Source organism: Anomalospiza imberbis, chromosome 2, assembly GCF_031753505.1.
Source record: "Anomalospiza imberbis isolate Cuckoo-Finch-1a 21T00152 chromosome 2, ASM3175350v1, whole genome shotgun sequence".
Classification (NCBI taxonomy): domain Eukaryota; kingdom Metazoa; phylum Chordata; class Aves; order Passeriformes; family Viduidae; genus Anomalospiza; species Anomalospiza imberbis.
Window position 1 is genome coordinate 28,578,552 of NC_089682.1, and position 13,581 is coordinate 28,592,132.

Sequence of the window (13,581 nt, forward strand, 5' to 3'; positions counted from 1 at the left end):
GGCTTAAGAGTCACCATCCAGTTCTCTCTTCACTCAGGACACTTCATTTGTCAGTGCTGTGTCATCAGGTCTGCAAAGTGAACCCTAAGGCATGGGGCCATTAAGTAGGCACAGAAAGGCAGCCTGGGGAGTGGATTCATCTCCCTCAGTGTGAGCGGGACAGAGGATGGAGAGGGGGAGAAATGGAAAATTTTCCTAGGTTTTCCATGCAAAGTTTGGTTTAAAACGTTTTGGAGAGATTTGGTTGTCTGAATTTTCAAACTCAGGCTCATCTGCATCATTTATCCAAATGTGGCATAGTTTGCTAGGGGAAGAACTCCTGCCTGTGCTCTGAGCTCTGACAGCCACCAGGCCCAAGGGGTACAAGCTGTGGATACTGGGCATGGGACAGAAAAAATACCTCAAGCATTTGGGATCAGAAACAGTAGGAAATTCATAGAAAGAAAAAAAGAAATGCATCAAGGTCATTAAATATAATTTGTTTCTGTCTCAGAGAGTTCACAACCCAAAACCTGTGGGAATTCAGAAAACTGTTCTGGGATATGCACAAGCACAAACTACTGGCTAGGGGCAAAAAATAGGCTAGATTAACTTACATCTCACCCAACAGAGGCATTTTTGTGGCACACTACTCAAAACAAGGGCATCTCATGCTGAGTGAGGCACAATTCACATAAATTCAGCAACCAGAAGTTAGCTGGTGACAAAATTTATGTGAACGAAAGTCTGGTATGAGCCATCTTCTCTCAACAGGTAGTCAGCAGCAAGAGATAGGTACCTCCAGCCCCCATAGAAAGCACACAGATAACTGGCTTACACCAGATGCCAGCTTTTGATGGCAAAAACTGTGAGAGATAAACTGCTGATGAGAGCATCCATGGAAAACATGCATGTCACAGGGCTCTGAGTGCTTCAACCTGCTCTCAAGCCTGAGCAGCAATGGTATCTTCTTGGAGCTTCAGCTCAAAACACAGGGCAGGAGGGAAAATCAGGAAGAGATAAGGCCCTTGTAAATCACCCTGCTTTGCTGCTTCATACGAAAGTACCTACATCTCACCTGTGCTCCATGGTCTGGGCACAACGGTGTCAATGAGGACAGCTGCCCACCAGGAGGGAGGTGGGGCTGGGACCCTCCAGGTACTCCCCCAGGTGTGGGGAGGGCTGAGTGTGGAGTTTTATGTGCAGGTGTCTAATTTGGAAGGCACTGGTGACCTGTGGCTGTGAAGGGCTAGACGAAGCCAGCAGGCTGACGTCTTGCTAGCACCGCTGAATCCCCTGCTCGTAACAGCAAATGCTAATCCCATCTTTCTCACTGTGAGAATCTGAGTGTGAAGGGCTGGCAAAATATTGACTACCAGGTCAATCTCCACAGGTGCCCTCTTCCCCTCTGGATCTGCTGCTAAGTTTCTGGCAGTCATTATCATATGTACAGAACCCACATCTAAATCCCCCAAATTAGATTAAAGGCTCAACAACATCATAACACAGTTTTAATCACTGTGCCAGCTACCATGAACACAAATGTCAGAACAGCAAGAGCAGATTCCCATGAATAGCGGTCAGTAGAGCTCTTCTTTTAGTAAACATACTACCAGTGCAAGCTGGTTAGATTTTGCTTTGTTAAACCTATCCTGAATATATATGTTCTTCTTGGATGCCCTCATTTCTGGCATCTTCTGTGACTTACAGAGAATGGCAGGGCAAATCCTGATTGTGAGGGATTAGTGGTAAAACCTCTAACCTCACTGCAATGTATGGCTAATGGCACCTTGGTATGGTTTCCAAGGGAGCTGTGCTTTACAGCTTGCAGCATTTCCTTTCCATTCCTAAAGCACATTTGGACTCAATGATCTTATAGATCTTTTCCAACCTAAATGATTCTGTGATTATAAAGCAGCTCTTATTGTACATACACATCCCATTGCCTTGGAGTAGAGAACTGGTTGAAATTCTTGCTTTGCTTCCTGCCTGTGCCTCAGTCATGGAAGCAGCAGGGCTGGCTCTGGGCCTACAGCCCCATAGAAATGGCAAGAAGGTCTGTGCCAAGCAATGCCATCACTGCTGTGGGATAAAAAGCCTCAGCCCCATCCCTTTTCATAAAGGCTATGTCTCTGCTTCTGACAACACCCACAGGAATACCTCTCCTGTTAGCCTGCCACCCTTCTGTGCCTTGGAAGTGCTGATCCCCTAAGTGTGGGGACATTCCCCTGCCTGTCTCAGGGAAGTGGCTCTGCTGTTACCTGCTGCCAGGAGCACAGGATCAAGGCCTGACACATTGCTGATGATTTAGCTTTCTGGCAGCATCCTTTTTCAAGGAGTCCTTTCCCTGGCCAGGGTCCTCGAGAGTAAAGCAACACCCAAAATGAAACTGGGACAGTTTAACTAGCAGGACAATGTGGGGTAACCAGCTTTAGAGAACATTTGCTCTTATCAGAGAGAAAAGCAGTAAAGTTTGCACTAGCAGATCTGTAATCCACCTTCTCAAGTTTTTAGATTAAGTGTTCTGGAAGGCAACATTTACCCTAAGCTGGTCCCTAGTTGCTGGATGTGTACACCAGATCCAAAAATGTTCTGCAGTTGGACTGACACCTGGGGATTGAAGATGTCTTTAGTGCTCAGAACATCCTGGACTGGGGCAGGGGACAACCATCATTTATCCAGGTTGTTTCTACAACATCAGCCGGACCTTTGAATCATGCAAACAAAAACATTGGCTAACATGAAAAGGTTGAGACTTTCCAGAGCTGTCAAAATATATGTCTTAACTACCCCTTTTTTGCTGCTGAAACAACTTTTCATAACTGTTTGTTGTTCTGGGAAATGTGAAAGGGCTGTTTATATGGTAGCTAAAGAAATATGAGGCAAAAGGCCACTAGATCTAGGATGAACAGTACTGTCCTCAGGAATCTCTGGGATATTTCTCTTATCTCCCTAACCCAAGTCTCTAGGCCATGCTCCTCATCCATGGTGCTTGGAAGCTAGGCATTTCTGCAGGGATAAAAGGAGATGTGTGAAAGTCATTTTCTGCCAGAGGCTTGAATCAGGCTGTCAAATCATGTTACTTGGCAGAGGCTGAGGACATGCTGTTGCGAACTTTTTAATGGTAGGATGAATGCCTCAGATGCCAACTTCTCATTGGTTTGCAGTTAAAACCATAAAACTTGACTGGGCTCCATGTCAAGCCACAAATCAGCTTGTCATGCCAAAAGGCCTGGCACACAGTTTGTGTTAGTATCCAGCCTCTGCAGTTTGACCTACACTTGGTGTCCAAACTGCTCAGAGACAAGCTGGGAGGTGATGCTCTCTCCTAAGGACTATTGCTCAATCAGAGCTCTGAAGAAAAGAGAGAAGCAGGAGGTGAAGGGAATGAGGTGTTCTTCAGGACTATGGAAGTAATAAATCGGCAAAGGAACTGAATCCCTCATCAAGAACTGCTGCTTCAGCCAGGGGGAGGAACAACCCGGAACCTCAGTTCTACAGCACAGCACTTCTTCAGATGAATGCATTGCTGTAGAGTCATTTGCCTGCACACAGAGTCTGCCTGATGTTATTTCTTCACCACACCATCTTACAGAGAGGTTTTCCTTTCCTTCCTCTTAAAATAGTTCAACTTTTTACCAAAGACCATGTCTCTGCTACAACTTTCTCTGCAGAAGTACACTGAAATGCAGAGATGGACCCAATATTGGCAAGGAGGTAGGCAAGTTGTAACCCCACCTCTACACTGAGCCTTGCTTAGACAGATTTTCCTTCCCAGCCAGCAAGACTGTCCCCATGGGAGATATTAGAAGAGCTTTTTTCCACCTCAGACAACTTCCTTTTTTTTTATGTACAAGTGTCCCCTTCACCCAGCATCACACTTACCTTGCAGCAGGAAGGGTATGACAAGTCCTGAGCAGAAAGTTCACCCCTGAGCTACAGTCCTGCTGCCAACACAGACTTACTTTGTGACCTCAGCCTAATCTCTAAAGCTGCTGTCTTTTGTAGTGAGGTCGCACTACAGCTTCCTGCATGAGGAGGTGCAGGGCAAAAACAAGGCAGGACACAGGACACAAACTACCCTGCAACAGGGCTGCACATCTGGGGTGGACAGATGGACACATGAAGGAGTGTTGGAGTTTGTGACATCCACAGAGCAGTCAGAACTTCTTAAGGTGTTTCTGTCAATCCCAAAGGCCTGACAAATAATCTGATTAATACATCAGAGTTGCTTATATCTCAGACAAAATACTGAGCCCTGAAATATCACCATCTCCTCGGGGTGCCTTGCAGCACCTCCTGGAGGCACTCCCAAATGCAGCAAAGTGATGGGCTGGCACTGCTCAAGAGCACAACAGCCCTTTCCATCAAGGCCCTCATGCAGCTCTAGCTCTTATGCCTTAAAAGGCTGGTTAGCACAGAGATGCTGCAGTCCTTATCTCCTGCCCATGGCTGCTGCTTTGGAGATATTATATTTATAGCTCAACTGCAGCACGGATGCCCAACTGTCTAGTTACAAAACCTATAGTTTGGGCAATCCAATTAAGAAGCAAGTCTGTCCTGTCCTCTCTTGTTCACAGACTCATGAACAGAGGCAGCACTGAGCTGCAGCAAGGTAAGATAGTGCCTTGTTTTGATTTTCACTGTCTATTGAGCCCTTTTCTCCTTTCCACCTGCCATTTGCCATCACTTCTCAGGGCTCTGCATAAACATCTTGAGGGGAGTGCTGCTTTCTCAGGGGAAGAGTGGACTTTAACCTGTTTGTTCCTCTCTTGCTGCCAGGGCACACACAGAGAGTCTCTCTTTGTATTCCCAGTCTGCTCTTGGGAACCGGGTGCTAACTAACCACTGCTCTTCAGTTTCTTCACTAATAATACACTGTTTTGTTTTCATGTTCTCAAGGAACACAACCATATCTAACTATAGTATAGACACTTCCCTGGTTTGAATAGCAAACTGAATTACTTCAGGCAGAAAACTTTTCATTAGTTTTTTGAGGACTTTCCCCCTCTATCAGCATTTTCTTCTTTATGTTGAATGTTTGGAAAATGAATAGATAGTGAGAAAAAATGCAGACAGGCAGAAGGAACATTTTACTTTTTTTTCCTCTTTCAGGCAATTTTCTAGAGGCCATGAAAGAAAAAAAGAAGGAAAATTGAAGGTGATCCTTGCTGATTTCATGTTATAAACAATTACTTGCTATGGATTACAGCAGCTGAGGGAAAAGGAAAAAGAAAGCAAAGCACTGAATCATAACTGTGTGTCAAAGCAGGAATTCATCAAAACTAGCCTGTAAAATAGCAGTAGCAATAACTGCCAAATGCCAATTATCAGGATTTTGTAACATTAAATTACTTTTAACCTCATCTCATGAGAGCATTAATTTTCAAATGAAGCCAATAAAAGAACACCTCTTAGGAAAAATAAGATTATTTGTGCATGTATGTACAATTGTTTGGATGCATTTGCAGATACACTTTTATTATAAATATTCTTATAACCAAAAGCTTTTAAATCCAAGGATCACAAAATACGACACAAAGGTACGAAATATTAATTTACTTCTGGTTTAAAAGCTAAAGTTATCACACATTGCACTAGAGTTTATTTACTATTCCATTATTCAAGAACTTAAATGAAATAAAGGTTTTTTCAGATGCTGAGTCCTTCACAGGCTTTGACAGGATCTCAGGTCCCTGGTACCCTGAGGAGCAGGGCTCCTTAGATCTGACCTAAAGCCAGTGCTTGTAGGAAAGGACAGCCCACTTCAAAGTGCTTGGGATTGAGGTCAGATCCTAGGTGAGGATTCCAAAGGCAGGAGGTCAGGTGATTGCTTGGTCTAAAGCTGCTGGAGATGCACTGACTTAAGATGAGAGGTAGGTGTTCACTTCAGTGCAATTGATGAAGCACTTTGGTCTGGCAGTGCTCCTGCAGGAAATGCAGCCCTGGGGCTGTGCCCGGGTCATTACACACTCATGGACTCTGAAATCAAGTGAACACATCCAAAACATGTCCTAGGGATAGGATTTGCTCTTAGGCCATGGCCAGGAGGGAGAGCCCTACATGTCTGGTCAGCAGACCAGCATAGGTGAGTGAATCTCAGTGCCTAGGAGCATCCCGGTGTCCTCTTTGATTTATGAGTAAAGACATGGCCTCTGAGGTTGCCCCCATGTATCCAACCTCACCTGTGACAGGCCCTCATTGCCATGGCTGATGTCCTCAGGTAATATGTCATGTCTGGCTTAGCTTTCCAGGGTGGTGCTAGTGTGGGCTGTGACAGTCAGTGTAGATAGTGCGAAGACAACAGGCTTAGAGACAAGTTTGCTCCATCTTTCATGTCAAGAACAGCACATAGCTTAAGTGGAAGAATAAAGTAATGTAAAATGCCAAATTATCTGCACATGCCCTTATCCTGGGCATGTGCTTACTCTCCCCACGTGAGTGCCTCAGAAGGCTCCAGACACTGCAGCCAGCACCTCACATGTCTCCCTTTTCTCCAGCTGTAACCCTCTTGCCATTACACCATAGTCTGGTCAGATCTGCACAGAGCTCCAATCTTCTGCTCCCCAGCACTGGTGAGATGAATTTCCTGTTACCTGGAGCCCAAGGCAGCGTGTTCCACCAGAGACTGCGGTGTTTTAGAGGGACACCAGTGGGACATGGCAGCTGCCTTTGCTCATCTGGTTATTACAAGATCTTACTATGAAGCTAAACTGATGTGCTTCCACAGTAAATTGTGCAGTATAGAAATCGTGTACAAAACTAGTATTTTTTAATAGTCTCACTTCTCACATGCTAGAAATTTTCTCATGTCTTCAAATTCTTTGCCTATATTCCAAGCCTCAGGTTAAAACAATACAAATGAGAAAATCATCCTGGTTGGGCACTTAGTGTTAAAATATTGCAGCCACTGGTGTACTGACAGTGTTCCCTTTTAAAAACAAGAAGCAGAAGCAGCATTCCAATCATGTACAGCAAAGCATTAGCTTTTTAAAAAAACTGTGTTGGCCAAAAGTCTTTAGCTGGAACAAAATACAGGAACACACGTACTAATGCTGTGATTTTTCACAGGATTTGAATTTAAAAGTGAAATTAAACAAAAAGACCTAAAGCCTGTTTCCAAAGTGAAGCCATTCTAAAGGCAATCTCCAACAATAATACTTTGTTCTTACCTAGCATTTAAAAATATGATTAATGGATGAATAACTTTACTTTTTTCCTTGCAAAGAGCAAGCCATCAGAACAAGGCAGACCTTTGACTGCAGCTGGCAAGAGGTTGTGAGGGGGCAGCCTCATTCAAACACTTCTTTAATACAGAAAATGTAAAAGGCTATTTTACAAGGAAGAAAACCAGAGAAGGAAGTGGATGTGAATACTGACTTGAGGGTGAAATCCTGGCCCCACAGATATCAATGGGAGTTCTCTCAGATGCATCCACAGATTATTTTAACAAAACTCAGATCTCTTTCTTTTCCTCCTAATTTTAATAGTACCAAACTTGTGAAGATTTGTACCACAAAATTGCTTTGCATATTTTTCCTTACCATTTTTCCTTCTTTGTGTGTTGTCTAACCAAACCACAGACACTCTGACACAGTTGTTTTTCAGTGAGATTAATTACTACTGACTGCAATATTTTATCTTTGGCTTTATATCACAGTGAGTACAGTTTCATGCTGATAAATCTGAGGCTGTTTCAACAATGTTCATCATCTAACACTGATCAGCTTTGAGTCCTATTGCACAGAGTTCTAGTTTTTCTGAAAGCAGCTGGAGCAATTTTGCCTAGTTTTGCCCAACTCCCTCTAACAAACATAGAAAGAGGACTCCCACAGATATTTCAAAGGGATCCATCAACTTCAGAAAACTCAAAAAGTTTCTGTTCCAGGTTGATTTACTGGCTACTGTTAAAACATGCTTACTAAGAATTAGTGAAACTGAAAGAGCTAGAAGAAAAAATATTTTCCCTCCATTTCACTTCATATTTTCAGTAATATTTTTTATGAAGCCACTTATACAGGTTCTCTTTTATAATATTCTTTCTTTTTCCTGCAGTGTCTGTGGAACTCCCATATCACAACAAATTAGAGTAAAACTCTCCTTTAAAAAGGAAAATAAGTGCTTTGTCATGAGAATAAAATGGGCACATAAGTGGGGACAGAAGCTGTCTCACACACCCTATAAACAAAGCTAGTGGGCTTTCAGATCAGCATATTCCCTGTTAAGCTGAACAGATTTTCACCAAGGTCTTCCTAGAAATTTGCATGCTTTCTGCAGGAGGGAAGCCTTGACAGCATTGACTAGTGCTCCTTTTTGGTAGTCTGTGGCTAGGGAAGCAAAGCCCAGCCCGCCTAGAGATTACCATATGAAAACAGAAATACCTGCAAGCCGTAGATACCATCACACAGAAGCCCATTATTCTGTTACTTATCCCATTTTTTAAATGCTTGGTATCCTAATTCCCTATGCATGGTTTCCATTGCAACACATCTCCCTGCCTCCAGCGTTGGGTGTAGAAGGCAGCAGGACACTCAGGGGCTTAGAATAATAATTATAATACAGAGAGAGATACAGCGTGGCACTTTTGGTACAGAACAGCAAGAGAGAGGAAGTTCTCAGGACAAACTCTGTTGTGCTTTTCAACTCCACCACATAAGCCTCACTCAGGAATTTGTGAGCACAGGTTAAACACGTTATGTGTTATGCGCTCGCAGGGCCTGCGTTTCACAGGTGAGTATTTCTTCTCTCAACATCCTTTTAGGGGAGGGAAATAGCACTTTTTCCTAATTCAGAAAAAAGAAGTAAGGGTCTTCTAAGGAGCAGATCTGAGGCCAGCCATGCTTCCTTTCTGCATTTTTGCCCTGTGTTTACTAATGCAAATGTAGGGTGGATCTGCAGCTTACTAAAGGAAAAAGCAAACAGTGCTGGGTCCAGAGCATGCTCACAGAGAAAGCTGGCAGGAGAAGCAGTGTGGGGATGGCTGTGGAAGTGCTGTAGGCACTCAGGCAGAACAGTCTGCCTTCCTCACACGTCTTCCTCTGCCCTCTCCTGCAAGTGAAGTTCCCACTGCCTGCCAGTGCTGTGTTTGCTGCCAGACAAATCAGCCCCTTCCCCATATTTTTTGCTGGATGTCCAAGTGTTAGAAACTCTTCCTTGTAAATGAAGAGTCTGGGCTCCTTGAAATCCTTCTGGATATAAGGAAGAGTCATCATCATTGTGGACAGGCTCTTCAGGGACAGACAGATGGGCAGTGCTCAGTCATGCCAGGCATTTACATTGTAGCAACCCAGCCAGGACTCACTGGACTTTATGGTTAGACATTAGGGATAAGCAAAAGGACTAGCACTGCTTCATAATGTGAGTTCTGACTCCTCTCTAATGATTCATAAAAATTACTTATCTTCCAGCAAGAGACCCTTCATCTTCAAGACAAGACATTGGTACAAGTTTTTCTTTCATTTCACTCACAACATTTGAATTTCATTCACATTAAGACAGCAACTCCACTAGACAACCATGGGAATATAAACTTGGCAGGGACAAACACAATCCATACTGCTATCAGGCTGACAATGGATGGTATATTTTTTCAGCTCTGTGTGAAGTGGTAGACATGAAATTCACATCAGCAACCAAATGATTACTTTAATCCTATTATTTAAAGGGCCTGAGCACTTAGAGGGTTCAAAGTAAGCACAGGCCTAAGAAGATCAACAGCAAGGACTCTACTTCAATGTGCACAATCTAAACTCATGTCCTCAATCATAATATACGTCTGAGCCTACATCTCAGACCCTCTCAGTTTATTTGTAGTATATACAAACAGTAGTTGAGAAGAAAAATAATTGTTGCCATACCAGAAGGATCTTTCTAGAAAACAGGATGTCCCCAGTCATGGTCAGAATGGAGAGTGTGACTGTTTCTACTTACATCAAAATACTAGGAGTCTGAAGTAATTTAGGAAGGGATTTGCAACTGTATGCTTCTTTTGAATATTAGGTAAGTTGAAAGGTTTGGGGAATGATAGGGCCAACAGATAACCAGTCCTTGAACAAGAGATGGCTGTAACAGAAATGATCTCTTTTTTTTTTTTTTTTTTTGCTCCTGTGTTCATTGTGAGGAACTTGGAGAGCTTCCTGCAGCAGAATGCTTCCTTATGGGTATCGTCAGAGGATCTATTTCAAGCTGAAGTGTCTGTAGAAGAGGCATGGAGCAAATAAACAAAATGAATAGGAGGAAAATTTTAGAACCAGATGGTGTTCATCCAACAGATTTAAAGGGACTGAAGGATGAATTAGCTGAAATAACAATAATAGTCCATAACCTCTTATTTAAAACAGACTTAGAACTGAGCACCTGAATGTATGCAATACAGCATCAGCCTTTTTAAATGCTTCCAAGAGAAAACAGGAGAAACAGAGCCTGGTAGGACTGACAAATTTAGTAGAAATCACTACGCAGGGTAGAGAAGATGGGTAAATATGATACATTGGGAGAAATTCAATATACCTTGATAAGGAGAAATCATGATCTACAAATCCATCAGGTTCCTGTAAGATAATAAACAGCATGGAGATATAGGTGATCTTTGGTTGACAGCATCTGCCTATTTGTTCTTTTCCATGCATTCAATAAGGGCCCTCACCACAAAAATTTTAAAATCACCTAAGCAGTAATAGGATAAGAGGGAAGATATTTGCATGTATTGCATAAAATCAATTGAAAGATAGACAGGTTTTACAGTAAAGAGATTAACAGGAGATTATTAGTGGAAATTCTTCTAAGACTGAGAAACCACATGAGAGAAAAGGATCTTAGGCAACAGGATGAGTGAGCACTAGAACAGCATCTCAAACTGAATGTAGATGAACATGAAACAGTGAATACCGGGGGAAAATGTAACTTTACCTATAAAGTAATGGTTCTGAGATGTTTAGTTGGGTGTGAAATTCAGGGGTTATATAGGTTAAAAAAAAAAAAAACAAAACAGCAGAACACACACAGACAAAATGCAAACTGAATGTTAAAGTGTTGGCTATATCACCTGAAAAACTAAATTGTGATATTGAAAAAGTTTGAGGAGGAATGATAAAACATGAGAAGTAGCTTTCATACAGACTGAACAGGTAGATTGGGACTCCCTGGCCTAGGAGAGATGGCTGAGGGGAGATATGATAAAGATTGACAAAGACCTGAACAGCCTGTAGCATATGAATAAAGTTTCTCATTATATCTCCAAAGGTAAGACCTAGGAGGCCTCAGATGAAACTAGTAGGTAATATGTTCAAAATTAACACAAGGAAAATGGTTCTTCAGCAACACAGAATAGAGCTCCCTATTCATCAGCTTTGATCTTAGCCTACTGGAAACTGTGAATTTCCTTTCAGGCAATCAGGAGGGAACTGCAAGTCCATGAAAGTGATATTCAGCATGAATACTGCCTCCAGGGTAAGAAATCCCCAAGCCAGAAGTTGCTGGAGGCTGGCAGAGTATTATGAAGAGATATCATTACATTCTTTTCTCACTTTCTTCTCAAGACGTTTCCCAAGAGCAGCATAACAAATGGGAGGAACTCTACTTTCAGTGATTCTCATATTGTTATGGTGTGATCTGAATAACTTCCCTTCCCTTCCCTTCCCTTCCCTTCCCTTCCCTTCCCTTCCCTTCCCTTCCCTTCCCTTCCCTTCCCTTCCCTTCCCTTCCCTTCCCTTCCCTTCCCTTCCCTTCCCTTCCCTTCCCTTCCCTTCCCTTCCCTTCCCTTCCCTTCCCTTCCCTTCCCTTCCCTTCCCTTCCCTTCCCTTCCCTTCCCTTCCCTTCCCTTCCTCTTTAGATGTTGTGGAGTCCTAATGTTACTCCTTAAGGGCAAATTAGACAGAGATCTGCCAGGAATGACTTGGACATTGTCACTTCTGCCTTGGAAATAAGTTAGGTAAGTTCTTAAGGTGTCTGCCAACTGCTCAGTTTTTCAAACCTGTCTTTGCTCAGAAGTTCCTGAGGCCTCTGGCTGTCTGATAAAGTGAAATGGTAGTCTCAAATGTTGCTGTCGATTATTTCAAGAAGGTGATAACAGCTATCAGGAGTGCAGGCAGAATAAGTGCTAAGGGAAGCAGAAGTAAATCACACACACAGAAGTAAGGGTTTGGAGAAGAAGCCATGAGCAGTGGGGCAGTGGGAGGGACAAAGACTATGGAAAGGGGGTTTTGCCTAAAAGTGTTGAAGTGTGCTGGTGGGAACACCGCAGGAAATATGAGCTATTTTTTACAGAATAGCAAGTCTCTAGTGCTCTCAGAAACACAGTCATTAGCTTCTTGGAACAATCACAGTGTGGTTGTTTCATGCATCAAGAACAGGGAAAGATAAATTATGATTATATGAAAATTAATAAATCCTAAATTTAGGGGTAGTATTTGCCAGCTCAGAAGACCAGCAATTACTGCAACCTCTGTAATAATTTGAAATCCCAGATTCCATCTGCAGGAAACCCAAAAGGTTCTTCACATCTGTCATAATCAGGCCCCACATGGCAGTCAAGTTGAATCCAGAGGAAAGGAAAGAAGCAAGAGCTACTCTGCATAGGTCCCTGCACTATTATCATTTAGAGTCATATGAAGACCCCTCACCTGTTGTTGAGTTTATCTCTCTATCCCAAAGCACTTCTGAAGACATGCCAGCATGATCTCTCCCCTTGGTTACAGATGAACAAACTATGGAGCTGAGGGGTTTAGTGAACAGGTAGAAGCCAAATAAGTGTGAAGAAGACAAAGACCAAAACGTTTCAGTCTAGTTTCCTTAAAAGTAAAGGCACCACCCACTCCTTAGTGAGGGGAAAGAATGAGAAAGAATGCTAGGGAGAGTAGGGGAGAAGACTGTATTCCATAAGAATTGTTATCTCCCACTCTCTTTGTTGTAAACCTTCGTTATTTCTTCATGCAGTTCACAGTCTGGTGAGGGCTGTTCAGGGTGGCTGCCCCACATGGTACAGGCAGCTACTGCTTGGGGAGTTGTTTGATGGGCTGTCTTTATCCTGCAATGGCCTGTAAGGCTTTTTTTTTTTTTAATCCATGAGGTCCTGGGATAGATTTTCTGACAATGCTGCTTGTCCAGTGAAGGACCTGTCAGTCCTGTAACGTGGTGCCTCAGCTTTCCAAGCTTTTGGAAACTCATCTGGCAACAAGAGGGATTTTCTTTAGCAGATACCATTCCTTTAAGCCCTGGGTTGATCCTTGAAGCTTCCTCTGGTGTTCTGTCTGCTTCTTCAAGCACCACACTTCTCCTCTGTGATCAAATTGTGTTCCTCTGCACATCAGTGATAAAAGCTGTTTGTCTACTCAGCTGGGAGAGAGGAAAGCAGCAAAAGAAAAAAAGGACACAGCTGTCTTTCTGCTTGGGTCATCCATTGCAAGCCCTCTCGTACATCTCAATTGTCCACAGAGAGAAGGGTATGGGAGCAATTACACAGAAAGTGACAGACCACATTTTGACAGGTGTCTCACTGCCACATTCACTTTGGGACACCTCTTTCAGGAGATAGATTTCTCTGAATGAAACTGGGGCTAACTGGATCAAAAGTCCTGACTAGCTTAAAAAAAAAAAAAAAAAAAT

General features: G+C 42.9%; 1 protein-coding gene across 2 annotated transcripts in view; it reads left to right on the forward strand.

Annotated features, from left to right (window-relative positions):
* Positions 1-4,455: 4,455 nt before the first annotated feature.
* FHL2 (four and a half LIM domains 2) overlaps positions 4,456-13,581 on the forward strand; it is a 38,263-nt gene continuing 29,137 nt past the window's right edge. The window contains exon 1 of one of the 2 annotated variants that reach the window (XM_068180296.1): positions 4,456-4,594. The gene's annotated coding sequence lies outside the window, so the exon portion shown is untranslated. The remainder of the gene's footprint in view (positions 4,595-13,581) is intronic. The other variant, XM_068180297.1, reaches the window with a different exon arrangement.